We start from the raw sequence: 22,242 nt of genomic DNA, 5'->3' as shown, positions 1-22,242 counted from the left end.
GTAAGATTTATTTATTATATTTCTAATGTTACTATTCTAATAGAAGGAAAATTATTAGGTACTCTCAAAGTACTATAAATGTGTAGTTCTCCCTCTCACATGAATGGTGGGTCCTACTATGAATTTAATTAACAGAACCTACCATTCATGTGAAAGAATGAGAGAAGATGAAGATGATATAGTTTACTATCTATCTCACAGTCTCACTCTCTTGGCTGTGTATGTACATGTATATGGCTAAAGTTACTCTCTTGGCTTCACCAAAAAATGCCACCAGCTCCCCTAAAAAAATGCTCCCAGCTCTCTCCTCATTTTTGCACTCACATCCTACCTAAAATAAATTGGCCAAAACCTTTGTTTCAACATGCCAGACATTCTTTTTACTTTCATTATAAAACATCTAAGTTAAAAATGAAAAAAATTAAATAAATAAAAAATAATAATCAAACATATGATATATCATAATTAATGAAGTATAGAGTAAAATACGAAAAATGAAATAAAAGATATGTATTGGCCAAAGTCATGGAAAAAATTGGCATTTGTCCTTTTTAAAAAAACAATTCAGTATTTTGCCTTCTTTCCCAAACTAATTAGGGAAATGCCCCTCTTTTGAAACTTGATTTTTTCAAAATCGAATTAAGCCCTATAGTGGCATTTTTAAGGAGCCCATAGTGACGTTTTAAGGACCTATAGTGATGTTTTGTAACTCGATCTCCATGAAGTCGAGTTATAGGAAAAAAAAGAAAAAAATTTGCATGTAACTTGACTTTATGGAGATCAAGTTAAAAAAGACGTCATTATAGATTCTTAAAATGTTACTATAGGCTCTTTAAAACATCACTATAGGGTTTCAGAAATTTTTTTTTTATAACTTGATTTTGAGAAAATTGAATTTCTAAAAAAAAAAAACATTTCCCTAATTAGTTTAGAAAATAAGACAAAATGCTAGATTTTTTTTTTTTTGGAATGGGCATTTACTCATTTTCTCCCCAAAATCTCTTTTAGGGTCTATTTGGATAGAACTTATTTTGCTGAAACTGAAAACTGAAAATATTGTAGTAAAATAATTTTTAAATGTGTAAATAGTACCGTTGACCCATTTTTAATGAAAAAATTACTAAAAAGTGAAATTTATGAGTCTTATAAATAGTACACAATGTACTGTTTACTATTGAAGAGGTCAAAACATGCGGCTGAATCCAATAAAAATAAAAATAAAAAAAATAAAAAATAAAAAATAAAAATAAAATAAAAATAAAAAGAAGAGAGAAAACGCGTGAACAGTACTTAACTAGTATGTGAACAGTACTAGATGTCCCATCTGAAACGCGTAAAAAAAAAAAAAAAAAAAAAAAAAAAAAAAAAAAAAGAAAAAGAGAAAGAAGAAAACGTGAGTGAACTAAACGTAGACGCAAAAAACACTCTCTTATTTTGCTCCTCTCTTAGCCATTCACGTATCACACATCTACCCACTGGCATGCATTAAGAGGTACTACCTAATGCTATAGGGAGTGATGAGTTGTTAGCTATTCCAATAATGAAGTCTGTCTGTTATGACTTGGTCCATATTTTTAGAGAGGTGAATAAATGAGCCGATTTTTTGGCTAGAAGAGGCTGCTTTATGAGGAAAGATTTTGTTATTTTTGATGCCCCACCCTCTTCTGATTTGGTTAAAATGCTTGCTTCAGATGTAAATGGCCGGTCTGATATGAGGCTTGTAGCCAGGACATTGGCCTCTGTGGCCAACTTGTAATGTTCTCTGTTTATACTGTGTTTTATTAATATTAATATCAAGCCTTTTAACCAAAAAAAAGTGTGTTGTGACTTGTGAATTGGGACCTGGTGGAAGCGGGCTCACACAATGAAACCATTTTTTGTAGAAGGATGTTTGAGTTGAATCAGGTGTGACCATTTGATTCTTTTTTTTTTTTTTTTTGCTGAATAAGTGTGACCATTTGATTCGCAAAAACCTTTTGTTTCCACGACATGTGTGGCTCTAAATATCACATTTGGTGATGGGACTGAAGCTCCTCCTAGGACCTAACTCGTCTTTTTTGTTTTTGGCGTAAGCTGACAAAAAACGTGTTGTGTGTTTTAGTGGGACCCACCGATTTGACAAATACCCAACCAATTTTCTTTCTCTCTCCAGACTTTTCTTTTTTATTTTTCTCTCTCTTGCGCGTTGTTTTTTTTCCTCTCTCTCTCTTCTTCTTCTCTTTATTATTATTATTTTTTTTTTTTCTCTTTCTCTCCTGCATGCTGTCTTCTTCTTCTTCTTCTTCTTTCCTTTTTTTTTTGGCCTTTTTTTTTCTTGTGTGTGAATATCCTAGTTGATGGGTTTCTCTTGTTTTTCTTTTTTCTGGGTTGGATGACCAGTGATTCAGTTGGATAGAGTAGCAATTTGGCTTTGGTTTGGTTGGGTTTGCATTCTCAAAAACACCTACATATATCAAACACATAATTATATTTTTTCACTTTAAAAAAAATGTTATTAGAAATATAGTACCAAATACATTTTTTTGCATAAAAAGTACTTTGAACACATGTTTTCTCAACATTTTTTAAATCACAATTTTTACATCATTTTGAACAACAATACTTGAAATATGCTACCAAAAATGCCCTTAAAGTCTTCCTGTCGCATAATGTGGTTTGATTTGGGTTTTGATTCTCACCCATCCACTTTTTCATTTAAGATTTTACGTGTTAAAATGTGGACAATACCGTATCAATAACTGATGTATGTGTGAAATAGTGTGTCAAAACAATATTTTTCCTCCAAGGAATTGCTTGGTTTCACTCTGCCAAAATTTAAAACTGGCATAAATACATTGTATTACATCTGCTAAAAATATATGGTTAAATGGTTAAATTTATTATATCTCAATAACAAAAATTTTTAAGACAATCAGTAATTTAATGATATCCTACTAAACTTTGTTTTCTAATACTTTAGACACAAAAAATAAATAAATAAATAAATAATGACTGCCTTAAAGGGCATATAAATGCATACAATTGCACGCCCAACCAACCAAGAATCTTATATATCTTTATTTTAATTGAGGCCTGTTACTATGAGTCTTTTCCTTCACTCTTCTGTTCCTCTTCTCTCTTTCACTAAATTGGCCGCTACAGCTAGAACTTGCTTTTCACATAAAATAAATGGTAGCGAGAGTCCTTCCCCTCGTACAATCCAATGCATGGCGGCCAAAAGAAATTCCGAAAATTCAAACATTATTAGGAGAGCAGCATTTGCTGGTCAACGAGATAGTGGGTCTCGTGTACAGTGGACGAGACCCACTTACAATACCGTGTTCCACGTGAAAGGTTCTCAATAAAATAAATAAAGGAAAACGCAAACATAACAATACCGTTTAGATTGAGCTTATTATTCCTGAAAATTGAAAACTGAAAATATTGTAGTAAAATAATTGTTAAATGTGTGAATAGTATCATGGGACCCATTTTTAATATTTTTTAATGCGTGAACAGTACATGAACAGTATGTAAACAGTACGTGAACAATGAACCCATGTGAGGTTACTGTTCACGTGCAGAAAAAAAAATAGCAAAACGTGGAACTGAAAACGCAAGAATAAGCACAATCCAAACGCTCACTAAGTGTGCATTTAGATTAGGATGAAAAATGAATATTATTTCACTATTCAACTTATTTTTGTTATTATATATGAGTTCTATTACACTTTTGGCACTATTTAATATTTATAGGTAATTAACTTTTATTTTTTATTTACAGTAATTTTAGTAATAATTTTTCAGTTTTAGAATAATAAACAATATTTAAACACATTCAGACTATCTACCAAACTATGGTGATCCAAGCAACTATAAAAAGCATGGCATTGTGGCTATTTCAAAGCAGACGGACCTTCACCTCCTACTCCAAAATCCAAATATTTCAACCATGTTTGCCCTGTTGTTCATGCTGTTTACCACCATCATCGCACCACTAATTCCAACCCTCTCTTCACAACCACCACCACCACAACCCTGTCTAAGCTGTCTTACTCCGCCTCCTCCACCGACAGCGCCAGCACTTGAGTCTCCTCCAATCCAACATTTTCCCCCATTTTCCCCTTTCACTCCATCACTACAAGATGACAACATATGGTCTTCACCAAGTCCAAGACATCCAATATCTGTGTTGTTCGTGTTGGGGTGTATCTTGGCTGCTATAATATTAATTAGCTTAATCGTATTGGCGATTTACATTCGCCTGCCAAAAGGGCTGAAAGGGGATAAAGGGGATCCAGGGAAGCCGGGCCCGAAAGGGGACAAAGGGGACAATGGGGAGAAAGGGGAGAAAGGGCCAAAAGGGGACAAAGGGGACAAAGGGGAGAAAGGGCCGAAAGGGGACAAAGGGGATCCAGGGCCACCAGGGCCGCCACCCTGCCAGTGCTACCAGGTCTGCCATTGCCATGTTTATTATTATTAGCTACTAGGAAAAGATAACAGTAATTTTTTTTTTTTCCTATTTGTTTGGATTTTTATTTTTTTTTCCCCCGTTTTTACCATTTGGTTCGGTCTAAGTATTTCGGTGTTGGAGTTTCTGTAATGGGCTTCTTCTTTTTTTCTTTTTTCTTTTTTTGTGGGAATTTAATTTTAGAGTGCTTGTATTTGGGTGTTAGAAATGTTTTTTTTTATCTCAGTTGTATTAACAGTATCAATATTCGCATCAGACTATACATCTCAGTTCTATTAATGGTATCAAAATCCGGACCGGACCGTACGTTAACGAAGAACCGCCTCTTGAAATGGTTTTTTAAACCCAAAACCCGCTCTGTACAAAAAATATAGTGAACCATGTGAACCGCAATTGAACTACCCGGGTTTGAGAGCTGTGGTTGGTCTCACAGGTTAAGCTGAAGCTAGAAGAAAAAAAAAAAAAAAGATGATGATGGGGGCGTTGACGTTATGCCATTTTCTCCGTTGAACTATGGCTTTTTATCTCTCATCCTCACCACAAATCCGAAAATGCAATCCCAAAACACACCAAGTCCACAAAATAAAATAGAAATGAAAAGCACCAACCTTATCTTTACCCTGCTTCTTCTGCATTTTCCAGTTTTCCTTCTTCTACAATCTTCTGTGTTTTCTTTCTGCATTTATTCTTCTTGCTTGTTTGGGGTTTCCTTTCTTCTTCTGTCATTGTGTTTTCGTTATATCATACAAATGTACAAGAAGAATTTCCCAACGTGATAAACATGCTCTTTCCGTAACATGCAATATTGTTGTCGTTATTTTCTCCTTTTGGGACGGACGGGCCAAGGGGGCTTGGGCCCCCCTGACTAAAATTAAAAAAAAAAAAAAAAAAAAAAATTGTACTTGGCCCCCTTACTTTGTAGCTTGGCCCTCCAAAATCGTGAACCATTAACTCAGCCCAGGTACATCATAATAAAAAAATAAAAAGAAGCAAAACCAAATTTTATTAAGAGAAAAGAAAACAAAAAAGTGAATGAAAAAAGAAAAAGAAAAATAGAGAGTAGTTGAGATAGAAACTAAATTAATTCCTGTGAGATAGACTGAGAGGCACTCACGCCCACGCTGCCATGCGAGACCCATCTTATTGCCGATTGCTTTGTTGCTCCAGCCTTCACAGTTCATGCCGCCACGCGAGACCCATTCTGGCCCGTTTCGTCCATTCCGGTCAATTTCTCCATTTTTCACCCGTAACGAGATTTTGCCTTCTTGAACGAGTCCAAACTTGGGCAAACTTACTATTTACTTATGGCATTCTTTGATCTGTGTCTTATTGTAGTACGGGGGATGTGAAGAAGAAGATGCTAAGAAGGAGAAGAGAGGAGTGCTCAAATTCACGGTCAAATGATGAAGACTAAAAGTATGCAAGAATATTTGAGTAAAGAATTAATTTGAGATCCTGGCATTGCTTCCTTGGTGAGAGATTGTGAGGAAGAAATTTGGTTGCGAAAATAGAAAAAAGAGATCTGATGGTAATAGTAAAACAAGTGTCGAGCAGTGGACCTATCAAAAAAAAAAGAAGTGTTGAGCAGTGGAGAGATTAAGGAAACTTCCTACTTAAAAAATAATCCTATATTTTTCTTTATTTACAAGATTGTCATAAGTAAATATTAAGTTAAAAACCTAATATAAAATGTGAATAAGATTATAAATAAATATTTTTAAAATGTGAATTAAATTAAATTCATTATTTTATATAAAAGTAACAATTATTTTATATTTATATATATATATATATATATATATATATTTTAAAAACCCCAAAACACCCTAAAATGGGCAATAATAGAGACAAGTAATAGAAAGAGGAATATTGATTCAACTTTCAAGGAATAAAAATGGTAAAGTTAGGAAAAGTGCTTGTTGGTAGTGCATAATAAATTCATAGTGTCCAGTTCCATTTTCATAGATAATGTATTAAGAAACAATAGTGTTTTTTGTCTTTGTTTTTGTTGATAGATGATTGCATCTTAATATATTAAGAAATAATGATTTTATATATTTATATTGGTTGATAGTTGGTTAATAATATATGGATGCATATTTGATTTTTTTTTTTTTCTTGTACTTATCCCCGGTCCTTCCTAATTTGAAATCCTAGATCTGTCCCTATTTTGGAGCAATTATACGCAGAGGGATTTCTATTTTTTTACGAATGAAAAGCATACTCAGGAGGACTGTTGTGCTCATGGGCGGAGCCATGTTGAAGGGTGGGGGGGCCATGGCCCCCCCAAAATTTTGAAATTTTTTTAAATATATATATATAATTATTTTAATATTTTCAAAATTTAGTCTACAAAAATAAGAAAAATAAGAGTTGGCCCCCCCTAAGTATTTGAATTAGTCCAATGATGCTTAAAAAAAAAAAATTAGTCTTTATAGAGACATAACTTTATTTTTCGCATTTCTATTTTTTATTGTAAAATGTGCTTTTATATCTGTTAAATATTTGAAAAATTTTGGCACCAAACATATTTAAATTTATCTTTTTCAACCCGTTATGTGGCGATTAACAAGTCATTGACTCATTAAAAAAATTTTATCACTAAAACTACACATGAAATGTCTCTTTAGTTGCCACATATTGGGTCAAAGCAAAATAACTTCAAATATGTTTGGAGCCTAATTTGTTCCTCCAAATTTTGGATCATTCTTGTTTTTGAAAATTACATTAGTTCAATTGAATAATTTTACTTACATTAGTATAAAATTTGATAATTTTTATAGAAAATGAAACCTTTTAAGAATTTCAATATGAAAATTGTGAAAATGAATTTTACGAAAGATAGCCATCAAACATAATTTTGATTGAAAATATTAAGTTTTTTTTTTTGTTGGGTGTGTGTATATATATAACTTATCAAATAAAAAAGTGTGTATATAATAAAAAAATCATGTGTATTTATGTGTGTGTATGAGGTTATCTTGATAAATATATTAGTGCTGCAACTTGGCCCCCTCAAACAAAAATTCCTAGCTCCGCCCCTGGTTGTGCTACTGCTCAGTGCATTAAAGTCTTCCCCCTTCATGGCATGTATCATGAATTGAATAATTGGCTTCTCTCTTCCCCACACACTTCATGATAATTGGCTTCTCTCTTCCCCCCCCCCCCCCACACACACACCACACACACACACTACTGCTCAGTGCATTAAAGTCTTCCCCCTTCATGGCATGTATCATGAATTGAATAATTGGCTTCTCTCTTCCCCACACACTTCATGATAATTGGCTTCTCTCTTCCCCACACACACACACACACAAAAGACCTTTTTTTTTGGGCTAGCTGAAAGAGAAAAGAGTGGCTTAAATATCTCGTGCTGTTGTTTTCATCGTACCAAACTGTCTTTTTATTTTATTTTTTTAAAGCAAAAATTAACAAAAAAGAGAGTAAAAGAAAAAAAAAATGATAACCTTAATTAAATGGTACATAAAAGAGAAAAGAGTGGCTTAAATATCTCGTGCTGTTGTTTTCATCGTACCAAACTGTCTTTTTATTTTATTTTTTTAAAGCAAAAATTAACAAAAAAGAGAGTAAAAGAAAAAAAAAATGATAACCTTAATTAAATGGTACATAAATGCAAACAATTGCATGCCCAATCAACCAAGAATCTTATATAGCTTCATTTTAAGGCCTGTCACTATGAGTCTTCACCTTAGCACTTCGGTGCATCTTCTCTTTTTCACTAAATTGCCAGCCACAGCAAGAACTCGCATCTCACATATAACAAATGGTAGATTGGTGTCGCGCCCCTAGTCCATTCCAATATATGGCGGCCGAAAGAGATTCCAACTCAACTATTATTAAGCATAAACCCCCTGTCCCTCCCCCCCCCCCCCCCCCCCCTTTCCAAGTATTGTCCTCTTCGGAAATGACGTTGAACCTTAATCCTCAAGGTTTTACTCAATCCCACATTGAGAAGAGACGCTTCCCACCCTTGCCTTAAAAGCCTTTGGCCTAAGGAAGGGTGTACCACTATTATGAATCTTTCCCTAATTAGGTATTGTCCACTTGGTGCTCACTTGATGGCACTCCTTGCTAAGTCCAGCGAGGGAAGGTGGGGTTTCCCCTTAAACATCAAAAGGCGCCTTTTTGTGGGATTAAGCAAAACTTTGAGAATTAAGGATCAATGCCATTTTCGAAGAAGACAATACCTGATTGGGAAAAAATTCGTTCCTCCCACATTTCTTATTCTTCTTCTCTCTCCTCCTTTTTAAAGTTGGGATATATTATATTTTATTTTGTAGATATATTATTTTAATGTGTTGACAGTGATGTCAATTTGGGTTAGCGTGTCAAATTCGTATCATGTCAAGGTAGGGGTATTTGACTAAATACCTCAACCCAAACCTGACCTATTTAATAATCATGTCATGATTCTTCAACTCTAACCTAACCTGTTAATGAAGCGGGTTAACACGACCCAACCCACTTGACACGCTTAATAAATAGGTCATGTTGGATTGACACGAACGTGATACAACCCATTTCAACTCACTTAATATTAAATATAATGTTCATATAGAAATAAGTTCTTTACATCCCGAAAGTAATGCATACGCACGTAATATTAAATATAACATCCATATAGAAATAAGTTTTTTACATCCCAAAAGTAATGCATACGCTTCTAGTCTTCAACTCACATTCAAAATAACATAGTTCAATAAAAATATAACATCCATCTAGAAATGAATTCTTTACACTCCATAAGAAGTGCATACACTTCAATCCAAATTCAAAATAATATAGTTCAACAAAAATATGACATTCACAGAACTTGCCAAATGCTAAATATCAATATTGAAAGAGTTGGTGCAAATAGTAGACTAATCATGACTAGGGTTTATAAAGTTTAATTTACAATTATATCACTTATAAGTTTTTGTAATTACTCACATTTTTAACTTTAAAATATAGGTTGGATCTAAAAGATATTTGACGATCTAATATAAAATAAATATTTATTTTTTATACGAGTTAAACGGGTTGTGTTAAATGGGTCACTTCGGGTTGATACAAATAAATTGGCGCGTCAAACGTGTCTATTGCGAGTCACACAGGTTGACTTGTTTATGGCACGTTTCTTATTGTGTTGCTTTCAGGTCAATTTATTTATGATCCAAACCCACTAAGGCCCAACACTAACCCGCAAAAACCCATGTGTTTGCGTCGTGTTCACAAGTTGGGTCAAACATTGACACCCTTATTGTTGTATGTAAAAATAAAATCTAGGATATTGGTTGTATTATAAAGTGAGATGATATAATAAATAAAACAGTTTTTTAGATAATAAAATATAACATTTTTTGCAATCCCAGGTGTTAATGCTCCAAAGGATAGCAAATAATTACCAACTTCCCATTTGGGACTACAATTATAATTGAAGACAGAAAGCCCAATTGAAAAAGGTTAAGATCCCATTGATGTGATGTAATGGACGGGGCTGATCAAGAACTATTATCTTAGAGCATCACCATTAGGTGTGCCAAATGCCAAATATGGCACACCAAACACCAAACACCAAAAATCCTCCCTTATGAGGTGTGTCAAATGCCAAAACATTTTACACATATGAATAGTGACATTTCAAAGATGGCACAATACGAATAGAAATGTTATATGAAGATATTAATTTTTTAATAATTTTCTCTCTCCTCTCTGTCATTTTATCTCCATTTTTTCTATATCCCTCACTTTCTCTCAGTCATTCTCTCTCCCCTTTCTTTCTCTATCTTAGCCTCTCTCACAATCCACCACAGTGATCTCTCCACCTGCCACCTCGCCTCCGCCGCTCGCCAGCAAGTCACCTCCTCCACTCACCAAGCAGCTTCCTCCGACGCCAACACTGCCCGCTTCCGCCAATGCCGCTCGCTAAGCAGCTTGCTTCGCCTCTGCCTCCGCCGAAATCTACCCGATCTCACTAAGATCTAATTCCACTTATTTGTTTGGATTGTTTATGGTTGATTTTGGGGATTGGATTGGAGGATAACAATGATTTGGGGTTGGATTGTTTGATTTAGGATGGCTTTTGAGGTTTGTGAATGTGGTGGGTTGTTATGGATTTTTTTTTTTCTGGTGTGTTTTTTTTTTTTTTAAAGGTGGCGTTGGTGGATGTGGGTTTGTGCAAGTGGTGGTTGTCTGCGTTGTTGCGGCAGTTGTTGGTGGCCGTTGTTGCGGCAGTGGTGGTGGTTGTGCCGTTGTTACTAGTGTTGTTGTTGTTGATGATTTGGAGTTAATATATTATTTTAATGTGTTGTAAATATTATTTTAATATATAGAATTGAAGTATAAAACATGTGATGAATGAGATATTGTAAAATGATGTGGTAAAATAATAAAGTAGGCTTTTGGTGTGTCAAAATGGCCTTTTTTTTTAAACAGCTGATGGTGATGCTCTAACATGGGAATACAAATTTTTTTTAAAAAGCATCTTAATCAAGCTTTGTATACGTCCTGATATAATTGATTTAAGTGGAGGGTTCTTTAGTTATTCTGTTTTGCACAATTGGATGCGCAAAACTGTCTTTGTAATTTAGCAATGCAAAATTTAAAATTTATTATAAACAAAGAATTAAATTTGCATATTCCTAGTATTCTTAACCAGTTCTTTATTTTAAAATTTTGCAATCAAATGCTTTTTGAAAATTTATTTAACAAAGCATATAATCCACTACTAGCTTTGCTAAGGAATCACTTTAGGTTGATAAAACCTGGTATTGCTCCTTAAAACTACTATGAAACTTTTAAGTTATATGTTTTTTTTTTTTGTTTTTTTTTTGGGTTAAACTGGATGCATTCAAAAAACTAAGAGTTTGGTCGAGGCCTTACATAGTACACACTAATAACATCAAACTATAGCAGCATTGAAATTTCTCCAAAGGGAGAATCAAAAACAAAATAGTCTTCCATATTCATGGCTCCAAACTTTGCAAGAGCGTCGGCACACTAGTTGGCCTCCCTAAAGTAATGCTTGATCTTCACTTGGGGCAACTGATTGAGGAGGTACCTATAGTCCGCAATAAGAGAAGAATGAGCATTATTGGGACAATCTGAGCCACCAACCCACTCAACTAGAACCTTGGCATCTAGTTCTAATTCCACGGCCTGGATATTTCGATCTATACACCTCTTTATCCCATCACGCAAGGCCCATAGTTCTGCATCCACATTCAAAGTCACTCTAATACCCCGAGCAAATCTAGAAATCTAGCACCCTCTTTGATCTCTAATAAGTCCCCCACCGCCTACCTTCCCTAGATTACCTATCAAGGAGCCATCCGTGTTCATCTTATACCAGTTAATCTCAGGCTTAACCCAGCAGTAGGCTGCCTCCTCTCTAGGCCTAGGACTCTTCACCTTCCCTGCACGGTGCACATATTCTATATTCATGTTCTTCACAGCCACTACTAGCTTTTCCTTAGGGGCCGAACCTTTGAAGACAGACTTATTGCGGGTTATCCACAGATTCCATATTGCAAAACTGAATAGCACCTTCCATGGCAGCTTCTCCGTGCCCCAGCTTCTATCACAATTGCTATTTACTCTAAGCCAACCACATAAATCCAAATTGAAGAAATTAGGGGTATAGTTCGCGACACCAACTTCCTCCCACAACTTCCTAGCATACTTGCAAACCCGCAGCACATGTAGAATGGTTTCCAAAGCATCACCATAGCATCCGCATTTTGTGTCCAAGTTAATTCCTCTCTTATTCAACACCTCCTTTACCGGTATGCTATTGTAGAAGCACTTCCAGATAAACATCTGAATCTTTGGCAGAGTATCTATCCTCCAAATCCAATTACCACCAAAGAAGGCCAAGTTTGGGGTGTCATTGCACGCAAGGGAGTATGCATTTCTCGCATCAAAGTTCCCTGTGGAAGAGGAAATCCAAACAAGCCTGTCACTAGCATTAGAAGCCATGGGTGTAGATGTTGCTTTGATCACCTCATGCAGGTGTTTGGGAAAGTCAAAGGAACAGCAACTCAAGTTCCAAAAACCATTAGAGATGGCCTACTAAACCAGCATATACTCTTCCTCTCTCCTAAGAGGACCCTAGATTAAATCCCTCAAAGGGCCAACAGTTAACCACTTATCAGTCAGAACATCAGATTACTGTTAGTTCTAATCATCCATTTTGCACCTTTGTCACAAATCTCCCGTCCTTTCTTGATAGCACTCCAAGTTCTTGAGCACGATCTATTTGGGTTCCGGTACTTATGGGTTAGGACTCTAGCCCAACTCTTGTCCCTCTCTGTTTTTAGCCTCCAACCCAGCTTTGCCATAAGGGCAAGATTCCTAGTTCTAGTTGTAGGGATGCCCAACCCACCTTCTCTTTTATGCTTGGTAACTTCGTCCCACCCTACAAGGTGTAGTTTCTGTTTATCCTCCGAAGAATCCCAAATAAAATTCTAGCATACCCAATCCAAAGAGTTCAACACCCTTCCAAGGAGGAAGACCCCCTGCATAACGTAACTGGGGATTGCAGCTAAGACTAACTTTGTCAATCCAACTCTCCCAACAAAAGACAAGAGGTGCCCCTTCCACCCCGACAACCTACTTTAAACTCTCTCAATTACAAAGTTAAAATCCTTGCTTGTAGCTCTTGGAAGCTATAGGGGAAAGCCTAAATATTTCCCCAAATTTAGGGTAGATCGATATTCTAGAATGGTACATAACTCCTCCCTTTTCTCTGCTGCAAAGTTTGGAGAAAAATACACCCTGGATTTCCCTTGACTTACTTTCTGCCCTGAGAGCTCACAAAAAACATCCAACACATCTTTGACACTTTGGCAATTTTTCTTATTGGCTATGGCAAACAAAATTAGATCGTTTGCAAAAGCTTGGAAATTTAAGTTATATGTTAATTAGTATGATTTAGAAGATTTGATGTTTCTTATATACAATACATACTAACCACACAATCTTTTCCCATGAGTAAAAGCATCCATATTTCTATAGTTATGCTCATTTGATCTAATAAACTTACGTAACTTTTTTTCTTTTCTACTTTTTGCAACAATAAATATTGTAAAAGGAATAGCAGAAATTGAAATATGAGTCCAATTTTCTATCCCACTCTTCCTGCTTCACCATATACTCTACAAATAAAAACATGTCATATGTTCATCTATTTTATTAAATGCTAAATTTATGCATTCTATTATTTCAATTTCCTAAAATAAATATAGTCCTATCCAAATAATAATTGAGAGTATATATTATAATGGTGGAAGATAGTGTTAAGAATACTATAAATTTTATTACAATCTAATTATAAAATGATTTGTAATAGTGCCAAGTCCAACATGTGATACCTACAAAATTGAAATTGAAAAAATGACTAGAGCCTCATAATATTTATGAGACCCTAGATTCGAAACCTCTTGCCAAGATCTTGGGGTCATTCCCAAGAGTTTCCTCCTCGTAATAACTCGGTATGTGTAGAATAGAAGGACTACACATACTCAAGGGAATAGTCAGATACTTAAAGAGGTCTAGATACTCTTATTTGTCAAGAGAGAGAGAGAGAGAAGAAGATATGACTAAGTGTGATATTTAACATACACGTCACTTTGCAATAATTTTACACCAAAATATGTAGTATCCCAAACATTTTATCTTGGTAAAAGAGATGATCAATAGATAAAATTAGTCAAATCATAGTCATAAATTTTGAAAAATATACACAATAGCTAAAAAAAAATGAAATATTTGAAGCCTCATACCTTGATGAAATCAAACTCAAATTATCATAAATAAAAGCAATGATGAAATTCTAGGATGATATCATTTCTTTTAATATATATACAATAGAATTTTAATTTATGGTATTTGCTCCATAATAATTGCTTTTTATCATTAGTCTAAGACACTATTGGTTTTTGGCTATGTAGGCGGAGTACAAACTCCAAATCTCTTATTTAATGACAACAAACTTTATAAATTGAGGTAATTGAAATCCCACAAGATAAGACCATTTTAAATAATAGTTTGTTTTTCCCCTTTATGGAACAATATTCAAGTTTACATAAGGAAGCTAGAGATTTGGTCATGAGGGCTATCTTAATTTATTATCACTTCCTCCAAAAATAAGGATATCTTAGTTTATTATTGATAGACATAAATGACAGCCTAACTAATTTTAAAGAGAAGATAATTCCAAAAAAAAGAAAAAAAAAGAGAGAAGAATACTGTATCAATATAAATAAATTTATAAGAAGTTTGGGAGGAGACTTGAACCCAAGTTCTCTTCCATAGATATATTAGCCAATATTACAAAGCCACAATCTCTTGGTAACTACAAATAATCGTTTTAGATTTCTGGGTGTCAATTTGTATGAAGTTGAAAAGTAAAAAAAAAAATTAGTTTACAATTTTGCATTATTAATTTTTTGATGCGATACAATTTGCATTATTAGGATAGGAAACGAATTTTAAAACTTAAAGGATAATGGATATGTATTTATTTTAAAAAGTGAGAAGTAAAATTATCTTTTTGTAATAAGTAATGTTAGATATACAAAAATCTTCATAATCTTTTTTTACAACTACTGACTTTTTTTTTTTTAATTAAATAGTAATACTTATTAGAACACACACAAAAATAGTAATAATAATGTTTTAAACCAAATTTATAATACATTACATAACCAGAGTACAACTACAGAAGTTAGGCCCCTTTGTAGTTGTAGATTGGGGTTATAAACAGCAGACACTAGACACATACAACCAATGTGGGATAAACATCCCTATTTTTTTTAATAAACAATAATACTTATTAGAACACACACGAAAATAATAATAATAGTGTTTCAAACCAGATTTATAATATATTACATAACCAGAGTACAACTACAAAATGACCTAACCTTTGTAGTTGTAAACTGAGGTTATAAACAGCGAACACTAGACACACACAACCAATGTGGGATAAACATCCCTATTTTTTTTTAATAAACAGTAATACTTATTAGAACACACACGAAAATAGTAATAATAGTGTTTTAAACTGGGTTTATAATATATTACATAACCAGAGTACAACTACAAAAAGGTCTAACCTTTGTAGTTGTAGATTTTACAACTATTGACTTGTAGGTTGTGATCAAGGTAGCATTACTTTCACATAGATCACCATTGACTCCACTTTGATTAGATTGTGAAAATTAAATTTTATGAAAAATTATATCTCTAGACTAATTGTTTTGTAATTTAAATTACGAGATATGAAAAAGTGAGAAATAAGAGACTTAATCCTAATCTTAACTGCCCAAGAAAATGATAATTATCTTGTGCATCATCTCCCACACAACACATGAATTCACAATTATGTTTAACCTACTTATTATGAGAGAGATTACGCATATATCGAATGTACCAATATATCTTCCTCATGAGATTCCTTTTTAAAAAGAAAAAGAAGGAAAAAAAAAATCTTTGTTTCTACATTTTTTGCCGTTTCTCTTTTCATTTATTTATTTATTAAAGCCACCATTACCGACTTAATATTGCAGTGTTCTTCAACTTAAATGAAAAGGGGGGAGGGGTACACATTTATTATTTTTAAAAATTTTATATGTTAAACATTTTTTTATATATATAATATTGAACAACATATAATTTTTTTAAAAAAAAATTGCATGGGAACCAAGCCCATGACATTTATCTCATGGATCTATTACATGTATCATCTATCTCATAACATGTGAATCTCACAATTATATTTATCCTACATATTATTAGAGAGAGTATATATATGCCAAATGTACCAATATACCTTCCCCGAAGAGAGAGAGTCCTTTAGCAAAAAAAACAAAACAAAGTAATAGAGAGGAAAATAAAATTTGTCTCTACATTTTTTTTTTTCCTTATTAAAGCTGCAATTAACAGCTTAATATTGCAGTATTCTTTGATTTGTACGAAAAGGGGGAGGGGGCACATTAATTATTAAAACAAAAGTAAAATATTGGACAACATATACAAGTTTTCAATTATTTTATATGGGACCCCATGACTATGGGATAAGGTTTTTCCTCAAACCAGTTTGGAGAAATCTCGTATAACTCATTATGTGGCAATTTATAAGACTATCTACTTGTATTTTCTAAGTAAGTCATGACTCATTAAAAAAATTATGTGACTAAAAATACACATGAATAGTCTTTTCAATTGCCATCTAATGAATTGGAGGAAGTTATCCGAACCAAGTTGGAGGTAAACTTTTTCCATGACTACTCCCTTGCCCTTTACTTCTAGTTTTACCACACTACTAAACCATATTTAGGTGAGGTTGAGGGACAAAATAATTTGAAAATGACCAAGTAGGGTAATCCCACGTTGTGGTATGAATAGACTGTATCATGGGGTTGATGAAAGTTGATCTTTAGTGGGCAAAGTGACAAAAAGGGTGGGTTGTGTGTTGATAATGATGGAAAATTGGTTTTGTTCCATTTTCCATAGTGGGGGCTAGCACATTTTAATCCTATGCACGTGTAGGCATTTGTGTGACCACTATGCATCTTCCATGCGTTTTGGTTTGGGGCTTTGGGCCATGCCCTTTTTGTCACTTTCGCTATTTCCTTTCCTTTACTCTTTTTTTTTTTTTTTTCTTTTCTTTCTTTTCCTACTCAATTATTATTATTTTGGATAAATTTCACAAACCTATTTTGAGATTTGTGATAATACCAACTAAGTTTAAAACATTTTAAAACCTAACAATTTATTCCTCAAAAGATGACTTTATCCCTAAACATACAAACACCGTTAGTGATTCTCCATTCGCTCTCGTCCCTCTCTCTCTTTTTCACTCTCAAACCTCTCTCTTCTCTCTGGGCTTCAGATATTTGCAGATGACAAAAACAAGTGCTATCCATTTTAAAATACACCTCCAGCCATTGCCTTAAAATACACCTTGCCTGCAAATATCTAATGCCGACCAAAAGACTTCATTTTAAATATCTGTTAGGGCTATCCATTTTAAAGCCGAGGTCTAGTGCTCCATCTAGTCTCCTGCCTACCCAAGGTCAAATTGATAAGACTCCAGACCAAAAACACTCCAACAAAAATTACAAAAATAATAATAATAATCTCTTTCAAAACCAATAGAAACCCAAAAAAAAAACAAAAACAAAAACAAAAATCCAAGCCAAACGACACACACAAATCCCTTTGAAAATTCCCAATGAAATCTTCTTAAAATCCCAATAGAAATCCCAGAAAAACCAGCAAAAATCCAAGCCAAACAACACATAAATCCCTTTGTAAATTCTCAATGAAATCTCCTAAAGACCCCAGTTTAACCCCAAAAACTAGCAAAAGTATCAACCAAACAACATAGAAAATCAACACAACCCCAACTGTCAATCTCATTAGAGAAACCCGAAAAAACACACCATATCACAAGATTGGCTTCATCGTCTCCTGAAAAAACAGTACCTAAATCTTAAATTCAAATGCCATGCTACAATCCACAATGCCGCTGTAAAGAGGATGAGAAGGCAAGATCTAGTTCTAAAAGCTCGGATTTGCATAAATACACACGAGCTTGTTTAGACCCTCAAATAAAAATTACAACTAGATAGCTTTTACTCTAACTTATATCAAGTGCAGAACAAGAGTAAAAAGCGCAAACAACCGTTATCACTATCCTAAGCCATATTCATCCATTATCAACAATATAAAATAAAGTTTAAGAGTAGGGAAGAGAGATGCAAATACAAGATAACATCGAGACATGTTATCGAAGAGGAAACCGAAGAACTTGATGAAAAATCTCTCTGCAACCCTCTAAGTCGAAATCGATCCACTAGAGAATAAAGTTGGAGTACATGAATAACAAAAGACCCTCCAAGACTAGTCTACCTCATGTACTTGAGCCCTTCAAGCTCCTGCTACCAACTAGCTTCTCGGAACCTTGTCTTCTCTAACTTTTCGGATCCCGTAATTCAGTCCGATTGCATCCGCCAATGAATGGCTCCTTCCAATACTTCCCAATAGCACCAAAATCTCACTTGACACTTAGAATGGGTGTGGTAAGTGTTTGGGCTATCAAACTCTCAAGGATATAGAGATGGAGAGGTAGGAGTTGAGGAAAACCACAAGGAAATGTGTAGATGATTGTGGGTATACCAATCTCTAACTCTCAAGTATGTTTTCTAGGATTTTTTCTCTGAAAAGCGCTCCTTACAATTTGTGGGTAATGAAGGTATATATAGTGTGGATAAAGACTTGGTAAAACAAAAAATAACTTTTTGCCAAACAGAATGTTTCGTGAGTACTTCGCGGGATGGCCTTTCCCGCGAGACACTCACGAAAACCTTCAAGCTGGCATGACTCTTCATCTTCCAGTCATGTACTCTACACATGGCTCTTTTGCGGGTAAGCTTCTCACGAGACACTTGCAAAATTCACTTGTTTATCCTTTTAAGCTTGAGTCTTCACACTCTCTCACACCCATCCCTTACAATTAGAAACTCACATACATACAGAAAAAATGATTGAAGAAATTACAATCAAATTTGGCATGGAATTAAAGCCAACATAAAATAGTTGTAAAGTACAACTTTACAAGTTCGAACCACAACCACCACCACCGTGTGGATTCCGATTTGAGAGAGAGGGGGCAAGAGTCCATTGACGGCACTGATGGTGTCAATCTTGCAATGGGTATCAGGAAGACCTTGAATGGTGGTGTTTTTGATGCCGGTGACCAAGCTCATGGACTTCGCCGTGGCTAAGGTTCCATTAGAGAGAGAGTTCTAGGAGGGAGAACTCAGAGAAGATAGGGGGAGAGGAAAGAGACCGAAGAGAGAGAAAGAAGAGAAGATAAAAAAAAGTAACGGTATTTTTTTTTTTTTTTAAGTTTAGGGACAAAGTTGTCTTTTTGGTACCAAATTAGTAGGTTTTAAAATATTTTGGACTTAATTGGTATTATCACAAACCTCAAGATAGGTTTGAGAAATTTACCCTATTATTTTTCTTCTTAATTTTAAAATGTAGTACTTCTTATTATTTTCTAAATTACGAGCACTTTATCTTTTTGTCAAAGCACCTCACGCAACTCAATTTTGAGTTGTATGGAATGGGATGGCCCCCATTGCTTTTTGTTTTGCTAGCCTACTGCTAAAATGAATTTTTTTTTTTTTTTTTTGATTGGAAACATATAACATAATTTCATTACTCCAGACAACTGTCCAAGGAACTTACATCAAACAGAATCTGGTGTTCAATTAGGGGAGGAGTATCCTCTATCCATATTACACTATCTTTCACATTCATTGCATTCCTAGCTAAAATGAATTATTGAGTTGGCATATGCTTAGCATGTCTCAATTCTCATGTCAAAATCTTCGTAGGAGAAGGGGAAGTGTCCAAGAAAATTTAAAAGCACTTGGATCCATTTCTTTGAAATAAATTTACGATTTTTGATCATTTTTTCTTCTTTAAGAATCAAACATTTAATGGATTCACAAATGCAGTGAATCAAGCAGAAAATAAGAGACACTTTAGTACAGAGGCAGTCTATGCCTACTGCTAAAATGAATTATTGAGTTGGCATATGCTTAGCATGTCTCAATTCTCATGTCAAAATCTTCGTAGGAGAAGGTGAAGTGTCCAAGAAAATTTAAAAGCACTTGGACCCTATTTCTTTGAAATAAATTTACGATTTTTGATCATTTTTTCTTCTTTAAGAATCAAACATTTAATGGATTCACAAATGCAGTGAATCAAGCAGAAAATAATAGACACTTTAGTACAGAGGCAGTCTATGCCTACATTATTCTGGGTCCTTTACTTTTTTCGTTTGTTTATATTATTAACATTTTGGCCTCGACATATTTGGGTTTGGTTCTTACATTGTTTTTGTACATTGCGTCGGGCATTGGGCTGTCAGTGACAGCCTCTCATCAATGAGCTTGCTACTGGATTGAGATCCTAGGTATTGCACGGTGCGCAATAACACAGATCTCAGCCGTTAAAGCCATTCAGGGGCTCCTATGAAATGTCAGCTCATCAATCCGCGTGAAAGGTTTAAAAAACCCCCTAACTTGCCAAAATATTTTACAATCTGCATCTCATTAATTCAAAAACAATCTCTCACATAAAAATAAAATAAATAAATAAATAAAAACCTCTCACTTCTTTCTTAGCTAGTAATCATTGGTGCATTTTATCAAACAAATGGAGTGCAAAAGGAATGAACACAAGAATATCTATAATGGATAGGAGAGGAGACTTAGAAGAAGACTAAAAAAAAAATTTGTATATATATCTTTGTTACAAATACTAAGAAGTGTAAGTTAAATTACATTGTTCTTAGTTAAAAAAAAAAAACATTGTTAAATGTGAGGTTTGGTATAAAATAGCTATTGAATCGTAAGAGTGATTCCATCTTAATTTCTAGGTTTGTGGGCAATTTCATCATGTATTCATGTGTCTCAATTAGAAGACTAATGTTAGAAATATAATTCATAAATCTTACAAATTAATGTATCATGAATCACAAATTTTACTAAATAAATCTTATATTGTTCATGTGATACCAAATTGATATACAGTAGCTTTAATATTTTTTTCCATTAGAATCCATTTACCTTAGGTAGGCATTTGTTAAAACAAGATTGCATGCAGCCTTGGCCCTTGATGCCCCCAAAAGGGAACAAACCTCTCTAAAATATCCAAAATATATGGCCCTGTGAAAAAAAACACGGCTCCATTCACCTTAACGTTTATGCATTTCAGGAAAGAAAAAATTGTATTACAAATTTACAGTAAGTGGGAACAATGGATTTAAACCCAAGATCTCTCCCTAGAGAGAGTTAGACAAGACGATTGAACTACATGCTCTTGGCTTTTATATTTCTGTATTTTTTTTTTTTTTGCTAAATGATTAAGCTTTTTTATAATTCAAACAAAGAATGATACAATTCTCCAAGGGATTTTTCCTGAAGGGCTTCTACATTTCAGAATAAGTAATAGTGTAATACAACTAATGTTTCTTATATCTTGGATCGGACTTTCTCTATGAGTTCTCTTCTCAAGATCTTTTCTATAGCTGACCTTGGGACACTGTGTTGGGTATACACGTGTGAGTGAAGTTTCACATTGAATAATGATGAGAAGAATGAGTAGTTAATATAACATTATTGAGTATATACCCATTAGGCTTAGGCATTTTGAATTAAATTGTGTCTTTATATGTTTTATTAATCACTCAAGGAAAGCTCCCTAAGGTGTTTATCTCCCCAATAAATGGTATCAAAGCCCATAGAGGTGGGGGGCAAAAGTAGCAAGGTTATCGAAGTTCCTTTCATAGTTGGAGCAAGAACGGGATGTGTGTACTTGGTATATTGCACCAAGCAAGCCCATAAAGCACACACAAATGATCTTAGAGAAGAATGATTGAATTTTAAGCAAAGGAATGTTTGAGCCTCTTCATCAGTTGTTAGCAATACACGTTCATTCACGAGACATGGTGACACACTTAATTTATGCAAGCATCATGAGCAGCAAAAGATATCACAAATTGGCTTTTTCTTGAACAGATGATAGGAATCATAGAATTTGAACCAGAGCATCTACTATTTGATGGCAATGCTTTATCTCCAGGCCAACACACCTGTGTAGAGTACACATTAACTAGCAAATATGAAATATCATATATTAGGTTTTGGGACATTTACTTTTGAATTAAGAATTTTGCTGGCCAGGACTTCACACCAAATGACACT

This window comes from Quercus lobata, chromosome 6 (genome assembly GCF_001633185.2).
Source record: "Quercus lobata isolate SW786 chromosome 6, ValleyOak3.0 Primary Assembly, whole genome shotgun sequence".
Taxonomy (NCBI): domain Eukaryota; kingdom Viridiplantae; phylum Streptophyta; class Magnoliopsida; order Fagales; family Fagaceae; genus Quercus; species Quercus lobata.
This window is presented reverse-complemented; position numbering follows the sequence as displayed.